The following is a 25,299-nucleotide window of genomic DNA, read 5'->3' as shown; positions in this document are numbered from 1 at the left end:
CTTATCCACCCCCTGCGCCCCCTCAGCGCCACCCTCCGCACACCGTTTCTTAGGAGGGGGCGCCCCCTCTTCTGACTGGGGCGTCGGAGCGGGGGGAATCGCACTTGATCCGGCCTGCGCAATTTTTGCGCACTCTGCCACGATGCGATTAGCCAGACGCTCCTCCATAGGGCCTACCACTTCATTTACACACCGGTAAATAGAGCTATCCACAGCTTCAAAGAAGTCATCGTCTAGGGGTAAATACTGGGTGGATTCCTCCTCATAATACTCCCCTTGCTCCATCACTACCAATACACACCAGGAGACAACCTCAGCAGAGCCAAGCTCCCCTCAAACTAACTGCAGGTAGCAGTGCTTGTTTATACCCCTGACCACCAGAGAGTGTTGCAATGCTGGCTGGCTGCAGACCAACAGGCCTGTTAACTTTTGGGCAGGTCACACGAGCTGCAAGGGTTAAATTGCGGATGGACCGCTGTGGGTAATCAGATTATACCCCCAAGCGCGCAGGCCCTCACGTTGGACAAGGCCAGCCGCCACCTGGCGCGCTAAGGGTACTCCTCGGGACCTAGCTTTCCCTGCCCGCAGGTGATTCCGGAGCTGCAGTCTCCGTGCAATTACGGCCCCAGCGGGGCGTCAAGCACTAATGTGCGGGGAATACAGACCCCTCAGGGCGTTCACAGTGTGGCGGCAGGGGGACAGGCTCCGGCGTACTCGGCTCCCTCAGCGCGGTCTCCTCTGAGGAGACTCTCGCGCTGGGAGAAACAACGAGACGCGCTGGCGCCCCCTGGCGGGAAATACACTCCGCCGCAAATGTGGGCCAGCCGCGAAAGGAGCGAAAGCGCTCCCGCGGTTAAACAAACAAACAAAGGGAATCTGCAAGAAAAACAACCTGGCAATCAATCCACAAATAAAAGCGATTCCTTTACGAAAACGGCCCGCATAAAACGAACATCATTAATAGGGCATACAAGCACATTTTATCACAGCAAGAAAAAACAGCACTTAACTGGCTGCGCAGCAGCGAAGAAAGAGGAAGGCTTCACAAGATGGAGGACCTTTCAGAGGAGTGCATGGACAATGTAGAAGGACTATATTATGATGTTTCCCCATGGATTGATGGGAGTTGATGTTCTTGGGACTATACTGTGTTTGTTTTGTTATGACTAAATGATGTTTTTTTCTTGATTTGTAAAAGAAAATACATCTTTGTTGCTTTTCTGGCTGCTGTGGTTTGAGCATAGAGAATAAAGCGAAGGAAGAAAAGCATAATCGGAGCCTTCGGTCCTGACATAGAATTAAAGTGGCAAACCAAAACTGAAGTGACAAATTGGCGAGTAACGTGTTTGCCGTGTGCAACAAATGACACCAAGTGGCGCTTGTGATAAAGGAGTTAAAATGAATAGAAATACATGGACACAGAAGTGAGTCCAAGAGAAGATCGTCACAGAAATACAATGCTAAATAACAAACTGATTCCAGCCAGAACTAGTTAAATCCATTTGTGCTTCACAAATGTCACTAAAATACAAAAATGGTGAAAGTGGGTGTGATATGAGTATATATCTGTAGAACATGAGCTTAGGAAGAGGAAACAATGGGCTCAAAGTAGATGTCAGCCAAAAGTCCGGACATGGGAAGAAGGTCAACTAGATATACATGTAAAATATAGATATACATGCAAAATACAGGGTATTAGTTCCTACTGCCCGGGAAAGAACACAATATTCGAATGGCCGACTAGCAAGTTAAATATGGAAGAAAGCAAATAAAATAAATGAGTTACAGAGATATACAGTGTATAATAGTAATCAGAATAGGTATACAAATAACATCAAAAGGCGGACACAACTAACGAGCAGTGGCTCTATAGGTAGTTATTAAGTGCTTACTGATGTTCAGACTGGCAGGTGATTTAGTGTTGAGCTCCAAAATGTAGCGTGTTTACAGTCGCTTAAGCTGTTTTTTGCGGTTGCCACCTCGTCTAAGTGGGGATACACAGTCAATGACAAAATGGCTCGCAAATGGTGTAGGATGCGTAGGTCGACCTGGAGTTTGGTGCTACCCACATACCTCAGACCGCAGTCGCACGGTAGTACGTACACTGCTAAGTCTGTTCTACATATTAGATGGCTTTTGATGGTGAAGGGTTCCTTCTGAAAGGTGGCATTGACCTGGGTGGTATTAATCCCAAATTTACTGCATTTGAAAAACCCTTTAATGTCAGTTAGCCAAATGGTTCTGGAGATGACTTCGGGGCTTCTCCTGAGCAGAGTATCATGCATGGAAAAGGCATGTCTATATGTAATGGTAGGGTGTTGCACTACCATTACCCCTAGGGTCGGGTCAGGTAAAATGATCTTCCAGTGTTTATTGATGATCGATCTAATGACTCGCTCCTCCTTGTTGTAGGTTATGATGAGGAGACTGTGTGGTATCTCCCACCTTTATGCCCCCCGGCGTCTCCGCATGTAATGGTGCTGCTCGCGGTGACATCACTTAGAATGTCACCGCGACCAACGTTCCAAGGCGAGCGCCGGGGGTTAGAGCGAAGCTGCCTCTGTTGAGGTTTGCGGTGGCTGAGGTCGTTAGGTTATCTCGAACCTAATAAAGTTCCTATGGTCTTCTAAGTAGTCGTCCTGGTATTTAATGACAACTTCACACTGGCGACGAGGGTATGTTTGAACCTACGACCTCAACACGCACGTGAAGACGGAAGGGGCAGCTGTCTGAGTAAGAAGTATTCGTACGCTCCTGAGGCGGAGCACGCTGCGGTGGAAGTATCGCTATGAGGAGTGACAGCTGAGTCGAGAATTGAAGTCTGCGGACTTTTGGCAGACTGCTGTGCCGGATTGGTTCATAAGGTGAAGCAAGAGCGGGTTGGAGGATTGGAAAGTATCCGTCCATGGTCAAGCAAGTAATAAGGTAACGCCCGCCTGCTGTACCTGTGTGCTGTGTTTCAGACCCACGAGGAACGCATTAGATGTGGTGAACTTGTGGCTGGGGTTTCAAAGGCGTGTGAAGCGGTTGCTGAATCGAGTGACTGACGGACTTTGAAGTGGAGCGCAAGCTGTGATCGCTCCCATACCGGCATTTGTCACCGGCTTACACGTATGAGTCAGGCGTGTTGTGCCAATTCACACGAGAGGATTCCGAGGAGAGCTCGTGACAGTCAGTCACGGGAGCGGAGCGAGCAGACACAAAATAGGATACAATTATGTCCAACTCATGCGCAGTGTAGCGCCAACGTCGGAAAGCTGATTTCACTTGGATGAGTGACTGTACGGCGCAACGTTGCCTGACTATCCTCGTTTTCTAAAGCAGCGGTTGCATTGTCTACGTCAAGAAGCTGACTGCGTGCCAGGACGAATTTCATTTGGTCTTCACCTCATATTGACGTACTAGTAGAAGTGACTGGAAGTGTAAGCAGCACTCTCCCTCTGCAGTATTGTACAGAAGGAAGGAAAACTCTTACATTTTCCCCATTTTGGAAATGTGTATTGACATTTGGGCTTCGTGAATCCCTGTCGTTGTGCAACCATTGGAAGTTGTTTGGGCTCTCCTCACTAGCCTGTGACATTCTGCCAGAGAGAGGTTGTCTGTGTTGGACACCCTTGGCGAGACTATACATCGCACTGCGGGCCCTTCACTGATGTTTTGGGTTCACACTGTGCATTATAATAGGAAAAGCTATCTTCTAGTGTACAGTTTGATATTTCTGGAACTGGCGTGCTCGCCACTGGGATTACGAATGTGTTAAATGCTCCCTAATGCAAATATAGAAGTAGAGGGTTAGTTGATTTTATACTGTGATATACTAGGGGTTTGAGAATAACACTGTGTCCCATTGGGAAACTTTACACAAGCAATCTTAATTTAATTCTGGTTTCTTGTGGCCCAATTCCCAGTGGCGCTGTACCATGCAGAGTGTGACGCCTCCACCCTTTTTCCTGACCAACCCCGGGGACCCTTCTATTCAATGGAAGAAGTGGAAGAAAGTATTTCTAAATTATGCTACTGTGTGTGGGCCAAACCTTGGACTAGAAAGGAAGGTAGCATTATTAGCGTATTACCTAGGAGCAGAAGGGGTAGAAGTCCTAGATCACCTCCCAGATCTAGGGACGCAGGAAGCAAGGGGTCTTAATGAGCTAGAGGTAAGTCTGAAGAAATTGGATTTACACTATCTCCCTAAGTTGAGCACCATAATGGAGAGGTATCATTTTGGGAAAAGGGCACAGAAGGAGGGGGAAACCATTGAAGATTTTGTCTCTGAATTAAGGAAACTAGCTGCGACATGCAAGTTTGGTGGTGCAAGTGAAGAAAGGATCAGGGACCAATTTGTATTAGCTTGCAGAATGGAGCGTGTACGTGAGGAGTTGTGGCTCAAGGATGACCCACCCTTGAGGGAGGTGTTAATTATAGCAAAACAGGTTGAGCACATGTTACAGTGCATCAAAGAAATAAAACAAGACACTGGGGAGAAAAGAAGCGAAGAAAATCCCAATGTGAGTGAAGTTGTGTCCGAGTGTGATACCGTGTCTGTGATCAAAGGCCAGAAGGCAGTGGCAAGGGAGCAGCAGGAGAGCAAAGTGGGAGGACCATTCAAAGGCACCTGCTATAGATGTGGTAAGCAGGGGCATTTAGCCAATGACAAAGGGTGCCCTGCCCTCAGGTTTACGTGCAACAAGTGCGGAAAGAAAGGTCATTTCAGGCAGTTTTGTAAGAGTGGCCAAGGGGTTGGTAGACAGGGTAGAGACAGGACGAACGTGGTATGTGATGAAATTGTAGTGCAAGTGAACGGAAGTCAGGTCCGAGGCCTCAATGACACCACGTGTGAAGAAATTGTAGTGCAGGTTGATGAAGGTCAGGTCTGCAGCCCCAAAGACACCATAAAAGTGGGGAATACTGAGTTAGAAGCTTTATTTGATTCCTGTTCTAGGATAACCATCATTAGTGCAAGGGAATTCTCCCGTGTGTCCAGGGGGAGGATAATCCTGAAGAAAATGGATGTGAGGCCTGGTGGGTATGCGGGTCGTCCTATCTCAATGAAAGGTTACTTTTGGGACAAAATCGAATACAGGAACAGGACGACAGTGTCCAAGGTGTATGTGTCCAAGGTCGGGGATAACATTTTGGGTTGGCAGGCACAGAAGGAGTTGGGGGTCTATCTCAATCCCAATAGTAATCTGCAGATTTTGATACAGGAGATACAGGAACAAAATGAAGAAATGATAACGGAGTTCAAAGAAGTAGTCAGTGAAGAGCTAGGATGTTTGAAGAACTACTGTCACAAGATAAAATTGAAGGAGAATGCAAAGCCAGTTGTGGCCAAGGTCAGAAAACTCCCCATTGCCATCCAGGAAGAGGTAAAGTCAGAACTAGAGAAACTGTGCAAAGCAGGAGTCATCGAACCGGTGGAAGCGACGGAATGGTTAGTACCCATCGTGGCCGCAAAGAAAAAGGATGGGTCGGTTCGGCTCTGCATCGATCTGAGAGCGTTGAATAAAGAGGTCGTGGTCAACCGATTTCCTCTACAGAACATCACCCAGATGATGAGCATGCTGGAGGGAGCAAAGGTGTTCTCTACACTCGACCTCACCTCAGCTTACTTTCAGATCAAACTACACGAAGAGTCACAAGAGCTCACGGCGTTTGTGACACCCATGGGCGCGTACAAATTCAAAAGGATGCCTTTCGGGTTGGTATCTGCGGCTGCCGTGTTTCAGAGGCTCATGGGAAATATCCTGAAAAACATCCTTGGCGTCATGTGTTACCAGGACGATGTGCTTGTATTTGCAAAAAACCATAAAGAGCATGATGAGAGGCTGAGACGCGTGCTGGGAAGGTTCCGGTCGCAAGGACTAACAGTGAAAAGAGAGAAGTGTGTTTTTGGCTGTGCAGAACTAGACTTTTTGGGACACAAGGTGACAGCTGAAGGAATCTGTCCCAAAACCGAGCTCCAGAACACCATTGTAAACTTGGCACCTCCCACAAGCAAGGACGAAATCAAGTCATTCATGGGAATGCTGGAATTCTATGGGAAATTCATACGGAACCTTGCTGGAAGGACATACGCCATCAGAATGCTACTAAAAAAGGAGACAGAGTTCAACTGGAGTCAGGAGTGTCAGAGAGAGTTTGAAGATGTAAGGAGGGCACTTGCTGAAGCCCCCAGCCTAAAGTCCTACATACCCAACCGTGCGACAGTAGTCACCACCGACGCAAGCGCAAAAGGGCTGGGAGCAGTTCTCTCTCAAGTAGGCAAAGACGGAGAAGAAACAATAGCTTTTGCCTAAAGATCACTCCAGAAGTCCGAAAACAACTACTCGGTGATCGAAAAGGAAGCTCTGGCTGTATCCTGGGCACTGGGAAAATTCAGAGACTTCCTGTGGGGCACACAGTTCACTCTTCGTACTGACCACAAGCCGTTGGTAGAAGTTTTCAGCAAGAAGGGCCTGGATGCCATCTCCAGCAGGATCAGGCGATGGGTGGTCGGTCTCCAAGAATACACCTTCAATATCGAGTACGTCCCAGGAACGCGTAACTTTGCAGCAGACTGCTTGTCAAGACTCGTGAATGGAAAAGAGGTAAGGGAAACGCATGACGAGGCGGATGACCAAGTGGATGAACATCAGATGGAAAATGTCTGCGCTATCCAGAGAGCTTTAGGAGAAGAAACATGGAAGAATGCACTGAAGGAAGATGAAATCTTGGAGAAGGTGTGCATAAGAATAAAAGACAGGTGGAAGCACGAAGACAAACGGGAGGAAGCTCTGCGGCCATACTGGGTTGTCAAAGACGAGCTGTCCATAGTCGACGAATGCCTGTTCAGAAGGACGAGACTTATACCACCCGCGTCTGTGAGAGAGAGCCTTGTTGAGATGGCTCACGAAGGACACATGGGCATCACCAAGACAAAACAAAGGCTCAGAGAGAACTATTGGTGGCCAAGCATGGACCTTGCAATTGAGAGGAAAATAAGAGACTGCATCCCGTGCAGCAACAGCGACAAAGTCTTGAAGCAATTGACGCCTCCAATGGTGTGCAGGCCGCCACCATCAGGACCCTGGGAGGAGTTGGTGCTGGACATTGTGGGCCCGTTAACTGGAGAAGTGCGCACACCGTACATTCTGGTGCTCATGGATATGTACTCTAGATGGCCGGAAGTGAAGTTAGTGCGCGAAGTCACGACTAAGGTCGTCATTGGTTTCCTGCAGGAGTTGTTTGTCAGGGAAGGATTACCCAGCAGCCTACTCACGGACAATGGGGTGCAATTATGTTCAAAAGAGATGGAAGACTTCCTTGGGGAGAGAGGCATCACACACAAACGTTGTGCTCTGTATCACCCCGAGACCAATGGCATGGTCGAGCGTTTCAACAAAACCCTCAAGGAGAGTATCCAATTAGCCAAGGCCAGTGGCATAAGCTGGAAGGAAGAAGTATGGAGGCGGGTAGAAGCGTACAGGTTTACCCCGCACCAAACAACAGGTGTCACCCCATTCGAGTTGCTCCGAGCAAGGATACCGAACACCAAGCTATCCCCAGGGTGGATGGGGTGGAACAAGGGATGGTCAGATCACTCCAAGGAAACGAAAAGTTTGATGAAACAAGTTGGAGCTATGGTGGGAAGAAAAGAAAGATACGACAGGCTCAACTCTACTAGGGAGGCCGGGTTTAAGGTAGGGGATGACATTAAGATCAGGACCCCCACTGGTAAAGCATGTTGGTCTGAATATAGTAGTCCCACAAAGATCACTAAATTGTTCAGGAATGCTGTGAAGACTCAGGAGGGGAAGATCTGGAACCTGGGGAGAGTAGTGAGGTTTCACACACCTGGGCAGGATTCCTGTAGTGGAGAGGAGGTCGTAGGCAACGCGGTGGGGAGCAAAGGTTCAAACACCAAGAAGTTGTTGCCGGTCACCCACCCAGGTGGTAGGCCCAGCCGGAGAGTGACCAGACCCCCCAGATATTTTGAACAATATGTGATGATGTGATTCTGTGCTACATTATTGTTCCTCTGTTAAATTCTCATGTTCTATTCCGCAGGGGAGGGGGATGTGTGGTATCTCCCACCTTTATGCCCCCCGGCGTCTCCGCATGTAATGGTGCTGCTCGCGGTGACATCACTTAGAATGTCACCGCGACCAACGTTCCAAGGCGAGCGCCGGGGGTTAGAGCGAAGCTGCCTCCGTTGAGGTTTGCGGTGGCTGAGGTCGTTAGGTTATCTCGAACCTAATAAAGTTCCTATGGTCTTCTAAGTAGTTGTCCTGGTATTTAATGACAACTTCACAGACTGCTGACTACCCCCTCATTGTTGGGTACTACCCGGGCATCAATATTGTTAGGATTTGTATCTAATCTGCCAGTCAGGAGTTCCTGCCTAGGTATTGAGTTGGCTCTGTTTGTGGCTGTGACTATGGTGTGTTCTGAGCACCCACGTGCCCTGATTCTTTGTTGCGCCTCGCTCCGACATATTGCGTTGTCACTGGAAGAGCTGCAGATTCTCCATAGCTGGGACATTTCTCCATAGGGGATGCTAGCAATAACATGTCTAGGATGGAAACTGGTGGCATGTAAGGTGGAGTCACCTTACGCCGACGATACGCAGTTGGTCGTCTCCCTGGCCAGGGCTGACGCTTCGGACTCTGGGATTAATAATCTGACTCCCTGTGTTACCAAGGTTTTGGACTGGATGGACGCATCTTTTCTTAAGCTTAACGGTTCAAAAACCGACATCATGCTACTGGGTTACAAGGCCCCCATCAACCTTGATCCTTGGTGGCCGAAATGTCTTGGTTCCCCCCCCCCCCCCTACCCCCAAGAACCAAATTAAGAGTTTGGGGGTCTGGCTTGACTCCACGTTGGGATTTCTAGTTCAGGCCAGAAAAGTTGCCGTGACCTGTTATGGTCTGCTCAGGCTCCTCGGGAAGGTTCTGGTCCTTCTTCCATTCGAGGCCAGACGCTTGCTAGTCCAGTCCCTTATTCTATCCCGACTGGACTACGCAAATGCGGTCTATCTAGGTGCCCCTGCAGGCTCCATTAAAATACTGCAATCTGTCCAGAATTGTGCAGCTCGTCTACTCTTGGACGTACCTAGACGCAGCTCTGCGAAGGCTGCTTTGAAGTCTCTTCATTGGCTCCCGATACAAGAAAGGATTTTGTTCAAAACCATGTGTATGGCCCATAAATCTATAACAAATAATGGCCCGGCCATCCTTCGTCTTCTGTTTCGCCGCCATCAATCTTCCAGAACTCTGAGATCTAACCATATTAAATTGCTGGTAGTGTCGAGGGTGAAGAGGTCACGCATGGGTGGTCGCCAGCTCTCCCTCCATGCAGCTAAATTCTGGAACCAACTCCCCGAGAACATCAGGCTTGAAGCTAACCATCTTGCCTTCAGGAAACGGCTGAAGACAGTCCTGTTTCACTGAATGGTACTGTCCCTGATGTTAGGTCTAAAAGCGCTGGGATGCCTCCGGGTAGCCATGCACTATACAAGATTGTATTCATTCATTCATTCAGTTGCCTACAGTGGGTTTCCTGTGGAGTTTGGAGTGTAGTGTGCCATTGGTGATATAAACATTAACATCAAGAAATTCAACAGAGGTGGCATTGATGTTGGCATTGATCAAGATTGAGATCATTAGAATTAAGAGCAGAAATGAAAGACAAAGCACTATCAATGGTACCATTCCAAATAAGGAACACGTAGTCAATGTAACATAGCCACGCTACAATGTATTTGTTCCAGGCATCAGCATTTGTAACCCTGAGAACCTGCTCCTCCCACCAGCACAAATGAAGACATGCATAGCTGGGGGAGAAACAGTCTCCCATGGCCACACCTCTGAGCTGCTGTAAAACAGATTTGTCAAACATGAAGAAGTTATTGTGTAGACACCACTCTACCATAAAGAGTATCAAGTCATTGTGTCTGTAGCATTGAATGGGTCACTTGCTGAGAAAGTGTTTACATGCAAACAGGCCATCAGTGTGACAGATACTCGTGAATAGAGAGGTAACGTCCATTGAAAGAAGAATGTAATCATGTGACCATGGGATGTCCTTGATCTTGAGCTAGAAATCACTGGTGTCTTTAAGGTATGAGGGTAGTTGAGTGACAAATTCCTGGAGAAAAAAGTCTACATATTTGGACATGTTCTCACAGAGGCTTTTGCGGGCTGAGATGATGGGGCGTCCAGGGACACGTGAAATGCCTTTATGTACCTTGGGAAGGAAGTATAGCACCAGGAGTACTGGGGGGTCATTTCAGAGAACAATAAGTATGCCCTCAGACCTGAACAGGTTTGTTGGAACTGGCCCTTCTTGCAGGGTCATCCTCAAGCTTTTTGCTTCTTCCTCCCTTATTTTTCCTGACCCGTGCCTGTTGGCAATAGGACTCTGGGCACTTTACCACTGCTGATCAGTGCTAAAGTGCATATGCTCTCTATGTAAATTGTTATTATGATTGGATATACATGATTGACATATTTGTATTACCATGAAGTCCCTAGTAAAGTGCACTGGGTGTGCCAGGGCTGGTGATGACAAATGATACTAGTGGGCCTACAGCACTGATTGTGCCACCCACATGAGTAGCCCTAAAAAGGTGTCTCAGGCCTGCCACCGCAGTGCCTGTGTGCAGTCTGTGAACTGCCATGTCCGCCAGGTCAGTGTCCCCACTGACCGGACCTAACCCTTACCTTTTTGTGCACATTGGTCACCCCTATGGAAGGCCCAGGATACCCCCCTGGGCAGGGTGCAGTGTATGTGAAAGGTAGAGCATGTACTTGTGCAGGTGACATTCTCTGGTAGTGAATTACAGCCATTTTCGTTTTTCACTGCTGTAAGGCTATCTTGCTTCATAGGCTATCATGGGGGATGCTGGCTAAAGTGGCTACCAGCATATCTTCCCATAGAAGCAAGATAGGACATATGAGTCTAGTATCCCTGAACTCAGAATTTAATAACACATCTTTTAGGAAAGATTGTTTTTAAATCCTGTGTTTGAGAACAGCACTTTTAGAAAGTTGCTGTTCTCTTGTCTAACCTTCCTGTGTGCCTTGGCCTGTTTGTGTATTGACTGTCTGGTTTGAGAGTGACAGGGACTGGGGATTCCCCAGGAGGCTGGCTGAGTCAGCCCTAGGCTGAATGACTACATTTGCAACTTTAGTGATGGGATGTGGTAGCACCTGGGCCTGAATAGGACTGTGCCCGCCCCCCACAGTGCTGGCTCCACCCCCTGTGGTACGTCTGATGTCTCTGCCCTGCACTGTGAAAGGAGAGAAGGAATCATGTCAACAAAGTGCTCCAGGGCTGTGCTTTCCCTCCACAATGCTGGCTCCACCTCCTGCTGGGTGGCTGACAACCCTGCCCCTCTCTCTGAAAGGAAGGGAGAGGCCAGGAAAAAAAAGTGCTCAAGGAACACCCAGAACTGGTTCAGACCGGGCTCAGAGCCCTTCTGCACAAAGGGAACAGAGATTTTTAGGGGTATAAGTACAGGACCCCTGACTACAGAAAATTAGATCATCCTGGAATCAAGTAGGAACCTCTGCCAAGGGGAAAGCTGAAACTGAAGAAGGAAGATTGTCCAGCTGTTGCTCTGCTGGATTGCCCTGCTGTTGCTTTGCTGCCAAGGAGAGGGGAATGACTTTGCTTTGTGCTGTGTCCCCTTGCTTGAAGGAATCTCCAAGGGTCTGAGAAGAACTGGCTCCCTGTTCTGAAGTCCCAGGAGCAAAAGGACTTCACCCCCAGCTTCCCCTGAGCTCTAATGAGAGAGTTCTGTCCTTCCTGGAGTGCTTGGCCCATGTGTGGTGCCTCTGGAAGTTGTACCTGTGTTGGGAAGCTGGAAACTAAGCTTGAGAGACTTTGCTACAGAAAAGTTATCGCATCACTCGCTGCGGAGCGCATCGCTGACAGTGCGAGGAAATTCCCGCCGCTACGAAGGTCGAGCTCGTCGCAGCGCCTGTTGCCACTGTCAGAGCCATCACATCCTTCATTTGCATAATGCACCCGATCGGTGCGGGAAGTCTAACATCGCTGCGAGTGTCGTCGCAGAGCCTGTCGTCGCTGGGTGAGATCACCGCCCCGCCTGCTTGCGGATCGCATAACGTTGCTGCGAGAGTCATCGCCGAAGCCATCGCATCGAGGAGTTGCGAGAGAGAAGATCACCGCTGGTACGCGCATCGTTGCCCCGGAGATCGTCACAACTCCAAAGATCGTCGCATCGTACCTTTGCGAGAACAAACTTCCTACGGAACCTACGCACCGGAATCCAGACAAGTGGCCTTCCTCCCCATACAGACCTGATTCGTCGCAACACGCCCGCTGCTGCAGCGGGGCTGTCGCAAACGCCTCCCCAGGGTCACAGGAGCAACGCATCACTTGTTTTCCACCGCACCAGCTTCTGATTTTGGAACTTTGTCGCAACTAAAGGTACTGTGAGCTAAACGTGACGCAACTGTGAACTTTTCACGCAACTGTGGATTATTTTATCGCAACCTTAAGAACTCTTTTGAAACCATATTCTTGAACTGTGTATGATGGATTTTTGTCATTTTGCTCTTGTGTAGTTTAGATTAAATACTTTTATTTTTCTAAACTGTTGTGGAGTCAGTTTGTGGTGTTTTCACTGTGTTACTGTGCGTGTTGGTACAAATACTTTAAACATTGCCTCTGGTTAGCCTAGACTGCTCGTGCCAAGCTACCTAGAGGGTGAGCAGGCGTTATCTCAGAGGGTTTCCTCCTTACCCTGACTGGAAGCAAGGGTCCCTATTTGGACAGTGGTACCTACCTCTGCCAACTAGAGACCCCCATTTCTAACATGGTTCAATTGCTTTTTGAGTTCCTTGCCGGCAGAGGCAGAGGCTACTTCCTTAAGGTTGGATAATTTCACCAGGTGTTGTTACTCAAATGTCTGTTTGCTTCTTCAAATTATATTTATATATATTGTTTTATATTTCTTTTCACAAAAAAAGCAAAGGTTGCAGAAATGTTATAGTTAGGCTCAGGTATCACTCGTACAAAACCAGTAAAATTCAGCCGTGCGATAACAATAACTTTGGCCTCCGCAATACACTGCTTATGACATCACATATTAAATCACTTATGACATGGTCATTGATATCACTGATGACATCTCTGATGACATCACTGATGACCTCATCAACAGACTCTCTGACACACCCACTCACACCCCCATATAACCTTTCCTACACCCACTCCAACTACCACACTACCATTCTCAAAGTAATTCACACATACATACAGGACTTACACAACCACTCACTAATTCATAGATCCATATCCACTCACTCACCCATACAGCCACTCATATATCCACTCGCTCACTAATACAGCCACTGACTATCAACTCATATGCCCACACAGTCACTCACACATTGAGTCATCTGTGGTGAGTGGGTGCCCGGGGTGTGACCAGTGCAACCACATTAGAGACCTGGCCCATGGAATGGGATCCCTGGGGCCAAAATCAGCCCAGGAGGGGGGCCAGACAGCCCCTTTCCCTTTAAAATGTTTAAATAATAAAAAATAAAAATAAGAGTGCAGGCCCCTGGGACAAAGGTGGGTGTTGCTCAGCCCCATCCCTTTCAGGTAAAAAACAATTTTTTAAATGTAGGGCACGGGGATCGGGTCCCTTCAGCCAATAGCCTGGGAATAGGGGCCATGTGAGCCCCTCCCCCATGCAAAAAAAGGCCTGACCTCGGGGGATGGGTTCCACAGGGCTAGAAATGGCCTAGGAAGGGGGGTCACAAGGCCCCCTTCCCTAATACAAACAAAGTTTAAAAAAAACAACCAGCAAGTTGCCGGAGGCTCCCCCTTTCAATATTACTCTGTAAACATGACTCCTGGCGCACAACTTGTTAGGGGATGAAGTCCCCTTGGCTGCAGAGGGTCCTATGGGGCAACTAGCCTACCTGTTACCTCTGCAAGCACGCCTACTGCCTCACTGCTAGTTGGGGAATGAAGTCCCCTTGGATGCTGAGGGTCCTTGGGGGCCAACAAGCCATCTTGTTACCTCCAGCAAGTCCCACACAGGATGATTACACAGAAGAATTCAGAGGCCACGCCCCTTTTCTCCACCACTCTGCAAATGCACCTCCAGGTGTACTGCTGGTTGGAGGATGAAGTACCCTTTTCTCTAGGGTGTCCTTGTGCCAACAAGCCCTCCTGTTACCTGTAGTAAGTAAAACATAGTGGAATTGATCAGAGGTATTCAGAGGCCACTCCGTAGGTGTGCCTCCTTGAGCACTATTGGTTAGGGGATAAAGTCCTCTTGGATGCTGAGGGTTCTTGGGGGCCCAGATGTCCTACTGTTACTTCCAGTAAGTCTGTAAGTCTAATATAGCAGGATTCTGAGAGCTGTTCTGAGGCACGCCCCCGTTCTTCATCACTTTGCAAACACAACTACGAGTCAAAAAACCATACACATTCATTTAAAAAAACAAAAGATTACTGGGACGTTATAGTTAGGAAATAGAATTTGGAAAACCTTAGAAATTCACTTAAAATGCAAAGGTTACATGGTTGTTATAGTTATAAAATAGAATTAAAAAACCTTAGAAGTTCATTGAAAAAAACAAAGCCTACAGGGATGTTACACTTAGGCTCAGATTTCACTTATACAAAACCAGCAAAATTCAGCAGTTATCGTGACTTGAAAAACTATAACTTACACCCCCTCAATTTACTGCTTATGACCTCACTTATCACATCACTCATGACATGGTCAGTGATGTCACTGATGACATCTCATATGAAATGGGAATATGCCCAATCACATAGACGTCAGATAGAATCTCTGGTGGGTATTTTTCAATGAAGATAAATACTTGGGTAGACCCGGCTGAGATTGAACAGACATATATCTTGTCACAGAAAATGTACTATTCACACTATTCTCCCTCATGATCCTCCTATGATTATTAAAAAAAAACAATTTTAACTTCCTCTTACTAAAATGCAGGATGCTTGCTGGGTTAGTAATAGTTACTTCTTCAAATGATTCGGTGAGCAATCAATTCATATGGCTTAGCCAAAGGATCTTATGGTACTGATCGAGATTTAAACAATCAAGTATTACGTTCTTTTCAAATTTTGAGCTTATCTTACTCCATTTATTGTACCAGCAAGTAATGGAGCTCCAATCAATCAAATCTTTCATGAATGGCATATCCAACTCTTTATGAACTATGCATGATGGGACAGCCAACATCTTACATAAGAACTGATTTTCCTGAGTTTGGAGGACAGTACTCTCTGCCATACCCCATACGCCTTCCCCATATAAAGCAGTAGGAATACATTTGCTCCGATATAGTTTAATTAGTTCTCTTATCAGCTTATTTCCTGTTCTTTTTTAGAGAATCTATTCAGTGCCTTAATAATTCTAACTGCTTTACTAATTTCTAATGTGTAGGTACCATGTGCTAGTATTAGAAAATGTAATCCCAAGGTAACAGAAACTCTGTACTTCAACCAATGTAACACCCCTCATATAGTGCAACCTTTTTTTTTTAGGGTATTACCCCTCCCAAAGACCAGAATTTATGTTTGAAATAAATTAAGCCTTAGATCCCTTTTCTCCATGTGCGATGCAAATCCCTCGATCAAGAGCTGCAAACCATTGCAGATCTTGATATCAGGACCACATAATCTGCATACAGGAGCACATGGGTCTTGTGCAGGCCTACTCTGGGGACATCTGCTTCTAGCTGTTGTAGTGCATTACTGCACCATTGATATATATTGAGAAGAGAACATGCGCTAGGATACACCCCTGTCTTATGCTTCTAGTAACCTTAAAGGTGATCATACATTCCTTTCTCAATCCACATCTCACTTGTGAAGTCAGCCTTCCATACATTTGAGATAGGTGACTACTGGGGCCCCGAACTCCATAAGGGACTTCCATAATATAGCGTGGTGGACAAGGTCAAAAGCAATGCTTACATCAGCAACACATAGGTAAATGTACCCATATTTTGCCTCAGTATATTTATTGATCAAAAGGAATTAACACATTGTTTGGGTGTTCCTTTATCCTTTCTAAAACCATTTTGAGTGTCTGTGAGTATGTTATTCTCTGTTGCTCAGTCTTCTGGTCTATCTAAGATAATTACAGACATGATTTTTTCAGATGACTCTAAAAGAGATAACATTTTGGTTTGTTTCTGTCACCTTTTTTGAAGATTGGAATGATAATACTCTTGGGCAAAGTGTGGAGAATTTCTCCCTGTGCTAAAACATTAAAAACTACAGTATGTTTAGGAGACTATAAAAATGTATTGGATTTAAAGACAACCACTGGTATGACATCCAACCCTAGAGCCTTGGCATCTGCCGTTTTATCTACAGTCAATTTGACCTCCTCCAGATTGACTGGTTTTAAAGGTACCTTAAAATATTCGTGGCTGCGATCCGTTCTATTGAGAACTACTTGGTTAAAAATATACCCAAAATGTATAAACCATGTCAACCTTTGGGTCCTGGCAATCCTTCAAAATAGTTGAATTTATTAATTTCCCCGTAAGGATTGTGTCTTTAGTATCTGCCTTGATCTAATTTAGCCCAATCTTCCTCCTGCAAGTGTGCCTTCCTCTTCTTTATTGCTAATTTATATTGAATTCTTAATTCTCTTATTTCCTTGTAATCTCTAGGAACTGACTGTAGGGCCTCTCTTAATTTACGAGTTGCAGTTGAACATAAAATATCAACCCACTCCTAGATTTTCTTGTGAGCTCCAGTGCCTGTCCTTTTCAGGTTCATTGCAATACTTGACATTATGCTAGTAAAGGCCTCCGCAGTAGCCCCTGGAGGTGCCTCTGTGTTAGTACACGTCATCAAGTTGCCCATATTTTTAATCATGACGTCACACAGAACAACAGTTGTAACAACGCTAGCCCAATTGAGGCTAATACAATTTCTGGTTGCCACCTAATAATTAGAGTAGGTGGTGGAGTTACGATATTTTATATTAGACTTTCAATTCAAATGATAATGGCAAATGATAACTAAGAAGGGCTGTATCTATAGAAAGGGGATTAATTAAGACTATTACATATGCAGAAACTATCATATGGTCAACATAAGAACTACAAGTATTCCTTAGAAAAATGGGAAATGGAATCCTTTCTCCCGACCAATCTTGTACCAGCAACTCCAAATTGTATTTATATAATAATTCAGTCAAACAATTTCCATGGTTACTATGTGGGGAGTGGTACAATAGATTTCCTTTAACATCAGTAATACCACAGGCCTTGGCCTGGAATGGATGACATTGTTGTATATTAAAATCCCCTCCCCAAATTATTGTATGATCCTTTTCGGAGTCCTGAAAGAAAGCATTCTATTCTGTCTCCAAATCTACTACAGGTTTGTGCTTTTGTTCATTAAACGCATTGTTGTGGAAGTTTACTAGCACTAATATTTGGTATGTTATTTTCTGTAGAGATACTAGTTGAAAAAAGAGGGAGGGCAAGTTGAATTTTACAATTTTTTCAATAACTGAGGTTGAAATTATTTAAGCAAAACCTCCCTTGTCTCAGCCAGGTGCAGATGGAAGGGCCAGGGTTGCTAAAGTGTAAAACCCATCTACAGTAAAAGGCTGTGTCTGCCAGGTCTCTTGTAGAAACAGTATTTGGTCCTTACCTATTAGTTCTGTCCATTCCTCATTGTTTAACTTATTTGAGGTCCTGGTCACATTCCAGGTTTTAGTCACTAAAGATTTTACACCGTCGAAGTCCCTATATGTATATACTCTAATTAAAGGTGAGTTTCACTCCCAAAAAAGGTGCATTTGGGCCTCTCTCAAGGGTTTGTGAAAATAGACTTGTATTCCCCATCCCCAGCTGATCTGGGAGATATTTCATCTCCCCTTCACTCTCATTCCTCTTCATCAAGATTGTATAAGGGGGCAAACCTGTCAGTATGAGCAAAAAATTAGCTTGGGGTTCTTGAGTGTGGATTGAGGAGTGGTTGAGGGCATTTCCAGTATTTTATCTTGTTTGTAAAAATATCCCAAGGGTACCACCTTGATCTTTTCGTCTTTTCAATTTTGGTGTCTGTGTCTTAAGGTGAGATAATTTGAAAGCATTTTAAAAATTGATGGGTTTTTTAAATTTACAACAACACAATCGCTGTTACAGAGTTTGAAAGATTAGCCCACCCAGCTTACCATCCTGACTGTTATTATTTTGCTGTGTAGGTGCACAGATACTCTCTGACATCCAATGAACTACCTTACTTTTAAGATCTTGCCAATACTCTTTTCCCTGAGACACAAGTTTTGGAACATCTTTCAGGATTATCACGTATGGACATGATTCAGGCTGAAGATGTATTACACCAATGGAGATCTGATGCAGCCAAGTAGGTCTAGATGCGGGTCCCGAGCTTTAACGAAAGTGTGACTATAAACCGGAAGCCCCTGACGGAAACTCATGAGGTTTTTCTCTGACAATTACTAGAGTATAAAGCCATAGAGGGAATTCCCCTCTTACCCATATCGCACCTTAGCAAGTGCATCACATACCGGGTCACATATATTTTATTGACCACACTTTAATCACTTTTCACACATAAAGTCCTGAAAAATGCCAGATCACCATCAAGGCCTGGCTGAAACATGTTGACCACAATGGTTGTGGGATACCATAGTTAACTCCACGCATATCCGCCACCTTGCTTTTAATACTATCAAGTGCCCATCAATAAATAGTAGGTCCCTACGACAGTTCTTTACTTATACTCACACACTATCACTGCACACTCACTTACCAATACCCGCTCCAATGTAAACAGGCATTGTAGCACACCCGGAGCATGCTCGGTGCCACTGGGTGGGGCCTGATGATGAAGCATGCCCCAACTAGGTTGATGGGTGAGGGATATCATAAAAAAAAGAATTTCTTTCATTTGAGAAACACACATTTTGATGCTTCCTTTTTTCGGGCTAGTTTCCTTTGATTATTCATACATCTCGGGAGCACATTAAGTTATGAGAATTAAGTGTAGGTAGTATGTTTGTTCTATCTCTATTCCCTTCTGACGTTGGTAACCAATAGGTAGCGGTAAAAAACTGGATATATTTCTATAAAGCAATACTGGTTTAGAAACAGTATCACTGTGGGCTTCTAAAACTGGTACTATAGTGGCATTTGACTCGGTTCACCCACAGGTTTTATCCCCTACAGTGTGTCCCTTACTATTTGAGGGACAAGCTAAAGATGTAGTGGCAGTGTTTCCACTTGGCTTTGGTGATACATGGGGTTTATTTCTTAATTCAAGTTTTTTTACCCTTTTCTTGATATAGCTGAACTCTGGAGTCTCACGTCAGCTTTACAGCTTTGCAGCCTCTCCGTGTCATAGGTGCAAACTGGGGGACAGAGTCCCACCCCAGCAGGAGGATCAGGCAGGAATGTTAGGTTGCGGGCTGCACACAGCCCATGTTCGGCGTCTCGCGCCGAGGGAGTCTCAAGCTGGCTTTATGGCTTTGTGGCCTCTCCCTGTGGCAGGTGCAAGCTAGGGGACCGAGTCCCACCCCAGCAGGAGGATCAGGCAGCAGTATTACTTTGCTGGCAACAGACAGCCCGGTTTCAGCGTTAATTATATAGTTTACAAAAATATAGTTGTTTATAATGTTGATTTTTCATTATTACTATGTTTAAATGCATATGATGTACATTTTATGTAAGATTATTGTTTGTTCTTTAATATATTTGTTAAATTTGTAGTTGTTAATACATTTTAATTAATTAATTTTGTGATTTTCAGTGCTGTAGCTGGTTGTGGGTATATCAGTGTAAAGGGTGGAAAGTAATTTATATATAAGACATTATTGATTATTTTTAAATAATATTCTTTATTTATTTGATAATGAATTATGGTATTTGTGTTATGAATAGTTTAATGTCAATTTTATGTGCAGGTTGTGGTGTTTATATATAGATCTGGGTTGCAATCCTCAACGTACTTTAGCTCATTCGCCACCCCAGTTCAGACACAGCATTATGCAAATCGTCTTGACCCTGTGCCTCATGGTAACAGTCCTGACCGTCCAGCCAAGCCAAGTCTTCCATGAGCTGGAAACAAGCATCCTGAGAGTGGTTTCGGGGCATCTCCCCTCATTAATCTGGCTAGCTTGAATCCAGTGTCACAGTGGGTCCGGGACCCATGTCTGGGCACACCCGGTGTAACACACCTCACTAGCCAGGTGAGATGGAATCCAGTGGCAAAGTGAGCAAGGGACCCATGTCTGGGCATACCCTGCCAACTTAGTGCAAACAAAGCAAACACAAAGAAATGATAGACGAGTGCTGAAACTTTTCAGGCACTCAACCCCGGTCACAGATCTGGGTTGAAACCATCATTGTTCATTAGCTCACTTCGCCACCTCAGTTCAGACCCAGCCATATACAAATCAGTCTTGACCCTGTGCCTCATAGGAACAGTCCAGCCCCAACTGCCAAGCCAGGCCTTCCCTGTACCTGAAACAATCACCCTAGGACCGGTTTCAGGGCATCACCCCTCATTAACCAGGCTAGCTTGAATCCAGTGGCACAGCGAGCCCGGGACCCATGACTGGGCATACCCGACGCATTTAGGGTGAGAAAACAAAGACACCGAAATGATGGATGGAATGTAGAGCAAATCAAAAATTCACCCGCAGTCAATAGATCTGGGCTAATTCCATTGTTCTCTTGCTAAGGTAGCATCATGCTTTGTGTATTATAATGTTGTGACTGATTACTTGGGTTACCACAATACACCTTGAACTAGTAACGCAGTAGTGTAGGTTAGCTTTCTCTGGTCCTGATGAATTGCAGACAGACCCATCTGGTCTATGAGAGGCAAGAAACATGTTGACCTTACATTTATAAAAATATAATCATGACTGCTCCTAGGACCATTGTATCCCAGATGAGCATCAATAGTTTTTTAATTAGGTTAGTGAGCTTCACTAGTAAAAATGTAATCAAACCAAGCATCACTATTAATATTTTAAGTCACTTTCACAACACTACACACAACTCACACCTCACATTTCATCAAACGGCTCATTCAAAAGATTTCCAGCAAAGAGCCCCTTCGTGGGTGCCCCTTGGGTATTGCAGCTGCTGGCCCGATGAGGCCTACGGAATAGTTGTCTGTCCATCTAATTTCCTAAGAATGGATACCATAAATGATCCATTCCATGATGAGTCGTTTTTTACCGGATTTAATCCAAAAAGTTATAAATAAGGAGAATCTCCAATTTAATCAGCCATTTCAACAAACTAAATCTACATCTATATGGTTTAAATATTTCTTTTTATTAAACCATATTTTATCTTAAAGTACTGTTATCTCCCATTTAACATTACTATACACACTTTATACATATATATACATACAAATACATTTACATTTATATACACGTTATTTCGAAACCTATTTTTCCGGTTCTTTTGCCCTATTTATTTTTAACCAAGGATGTTTATCTGCAGTACATTAAAAAATATTCCTTATTTACAGATAACCAAAACAAACCCAAAATCCAAAAGAGTGTCACCAGGTTAGAAACTTTTAACCTATCTCTCTCTAGCACTCTTAATTAAGCCTTATTTCATCGACTAAGTCAAACAAATTTTTGTTTGAGTTGGTGTCTTCAAACAACAGTGTCGACGCGTTTCAGCCTCTTATCAATCCAGGCCTCATCAGGACTTAATGGGCAAATCAAATTCATACCTAAAAAAACAGACATCTAAATTACATTCTATATACAAACAACATTTTAAGGGGTAATATTCTGCAGTTCTGTGTACATATATGGTTACAAGCCTACTGTACCCTAATCCCTGTGGTATTTCTCAAGGTACGTGGCATCAAAAGTATTTTTAATAGTGAACACCCAACGTGTCTACAAACACATCTAATTATAAACCCACAGATATATGTGCCTGCCCTTCTCTATACACACCTACATGCAATTACCACCCCCTCAATGTGACCAGTTAGGCAAGGGGAGGAATACATACATCTAAATTTATGTATGACATGCGAGTCGAGCGCCAATCTCTTCCGGCAGGTTCTTTAATTTGGACTACAATAAAAACCAGTCCATACATTAAACCATCACTGAGCCGAACTTCACTAGCAAGAGGGGCTCAAAATTATATACATAAGGCACAGTCTGACTTACCTTACAGTGAAAGCCACCACATTAAGCATCCTAGTGGTCCAAACCGTCCATTTCATATACTCCTAGGGCCGAAAAACAGGCTCCATCATAATCGAGGCAACCATTTACAGCTTTTACAATACACACCTAGCACCAACAGTGTCCCAAAGTTAAAAGGCCAATTACCTTATGGAGAAATCTTTCAACGGAAAAGGGGAAAACCTATCCGTTTGTAGCCACCGAAACCCGCCGGTCGGAAACTCTGCAACTAAGTACACAGCCGCCGCGTTGCTTCCGCGTTAAACAAAAACAACGGACTCTCTACACTAAAAGGCAGACAGTTCTCGCGTAGTTACATGCGCTTTCCAGCATGGAAATAGAAAAAAGGGGCACTTCATACCCAGATATCAACGTCAGCCGACGTAGCCACCCTGCAAAGTCCAAAAGCGCAATCTATTCCTCTTTGAAAGGCCATTCATCGTTTCGTAGGTGTATACCGCATTCTAATTATTTCAAAGCCGAACACTAACAAAATAATCCAATAAATCATCACTAAAGTGCAAACTTAAATCAAAACAAAAATTAAACCATAACTAATGTGTAAACTAAAAGAAAAACAATAATTAAATAGATAGAAAAAACACCTTAAAACCCCGTGTCATGCCACACCTTTCACATTCTATTGGTTAATTCAGCGCCTATTGCAAGATGAGCCCACGAAGAGGACTTTAAATACCTATATAAAACAAATACATAAGGGCTAACACTTATATATATCACTTTCTCTCTAGTGTCATCACATGCTGTAGATCCAAGAGTATTGTAATTTTATTCTCATTCCAACAAGGCCCACATTTCATCCCTATCGTTCAGACCTGTTCTTGCTGTGTGATATTTCTCTATTAGTCTTGCCTCCAAACGGTTAAGTCTGGTTTCTGCCTCTACTCTATTGGTGTTCGTTACAGTACATAATACAGACCATTCCATATCAGTTTCTGTGTGGTTGCATCTTTGATAATGCAGTACCAACGGAGCCCCGGTAATATTGCATCTCACTCTAGATTTATGTTGCAATATGCGTTTAATGACAGCTTGCACTGTCTGCCCTATACACAACTTATTGCATGGGCATTTTATTTATTTATTTATTTATTTATTTTTAGTATTTATAGAGCGCTACATTTACCCGTGGGCGTCTTGGCTTTTATACAATATATGGTGGACTTAGTATTACATTTGGAAAATGTTCTCTGTTGGTGAATTTTCCCATTGATCTCAATTTCTTTTGAATCTTTTGTAGAGGCGCATGCCAGACAATTCTGACATCTATAATGTCCTATTACAGGTGGCAATTTTAGCAGGTCTCTAGTGTCTCGTTTCGGGGGCAATTTTGTCGTTGTTGCTTTTACCAATAGGGTTTGAATACTTTTACCTTTTTTAAAGGCAAATAACGGTTTAGGTATATCCAAGTTGACAATCAATTTCCAATTGTTAAGGATAAGCTTTTTTACCTTATTTGCTCTTGGGTCGTATGTTAAAACACACGAAAGTGGTGTAGTTTTTTCGTGTGTTTTAGGTGTTAGCAGTGTCTCTCGTGGCATGTACCACGCCCTTTTTAAGGCTACCTTCACTATTCTTTTAGGGTACCCTCTTGAAATCAATTTATCTTTTAATTTCTCTGCAAGATGGAAGTAGTCATTCTTAGAGCTACAGTTCATCCTCACACGGAGGAACTGAACATTAGGAAGGTTTTCTTTAAGTGACCGCGGATGGCAGCTGGTAAAGTGTAGCAGTGTGTTTTTGTCAGTGGATTTGGTGTATAGACTAACAACTAAATGACCCTCATCATGTTGGACATAAACGTCCAAAGTTGATTTTTTGTTTGTCGCTTGAGGGTCATTTAGTTGTTAGTATGACTACTTCCATCATGCAGAGAAATTAAAAGAGAAATTGATTTCAAGCTTGTCCTTAACAATTGGAAATAGATTGCCAACTTGGATATACCTAAACCGTTATTTGTCTTTAAAAAAGGTAAAAGTATTCGAAACCTATTGGTAAAAGCAACAACGACACAATTGCCCCCGAAACGAGACACTAGAGACCTGCTAAAATTGCCACCTGTAATCGGACATTATTGATGTCAGAATTGTCTGGCATGTGCCTCTACAAAAGATTAAAAAGAAATTGAGATCAATGGGAAAAATCACCAACAGAGAACATTTTCCAATTGTAATACTAAGTCCATCATATATTGTATAAAATGCCCATGCAATAAGTTGTATATAGGGCAGACATTGAAAGCTGTCAAAAAACGAATATTGCAACATAAATCTAGAGTGAGATGCAATATTACCGTACCGGGGCTCCGTTGGTACTGCATTATCAAAGATGCAACCACACAGAAACTGATATGGAATGGTCTGTATTATGTACTGTAACGAACACCAATAGAATAGAGGCAGAAACCAGACTTAACCATTTGGAGGCAAGACTAATAGAGAAATATCACACAGCAAGAACAGGTCTGAACGATAGGGATGAAATGTGGGCCTTGTTGGAATGAGAATAAAATTACAATAGTCTTGGATCTACAGCATGTGATGACACTAGAGAGAACGTGATATATATATATATATATAAGTGTCAGCCCTTATCTATTTGTTATATATAGGTATTTAAAGTCCTCTTCGTGGGCTCATCTTGCAATAGGCGCTGAATTAACCAATAGAATGTGAAAGGTGTGGCATCACACGGGGGTTTAAGGTGTTTTTTCTATCTATTTAATTATTGTTTTTCTTTTAGTTTACACATTAGTTATGGTTTAATTTTGGTTTTGTTTTAAGTTTGCACTTTAGTGATGAGTTATTGGATTATTTTGTTAGTGTTGGGCTTTGAAATACTTAGAATGCGGTATACACCTACGAAACGATGAATGGCCTTTCAAAGAGGAATAGATTGCGCTTTTGGACTTTGCAGGGTGGCTACGTCGGCTGACGTTGATATCTGGGTATGAAGTGCCCCTTTTTTCTATTTCCATGCTCGCAAGCGCATGTAACTACGCGAGAACTGTGTGCCTTTTAGTGGAGAGAGTCCGTTGTTTTTGTTTCAGGCGGAAG

Source organism: Lissotriton helveticus, chromosome 10 (assembly GCF_964261635.1).
Source record: "Lissotriton helveticus chromosome 10, aLisHel1.1, whole genome shotgun sequence".
NCBI lineage: Eukaryota > Metazoa > Chordata > Amphibia > Caudata > Salamandridae > Lissotriton > Lissotriton helveticus.
Note: the sequence above shows the minus strand (reverse complement) of the source record.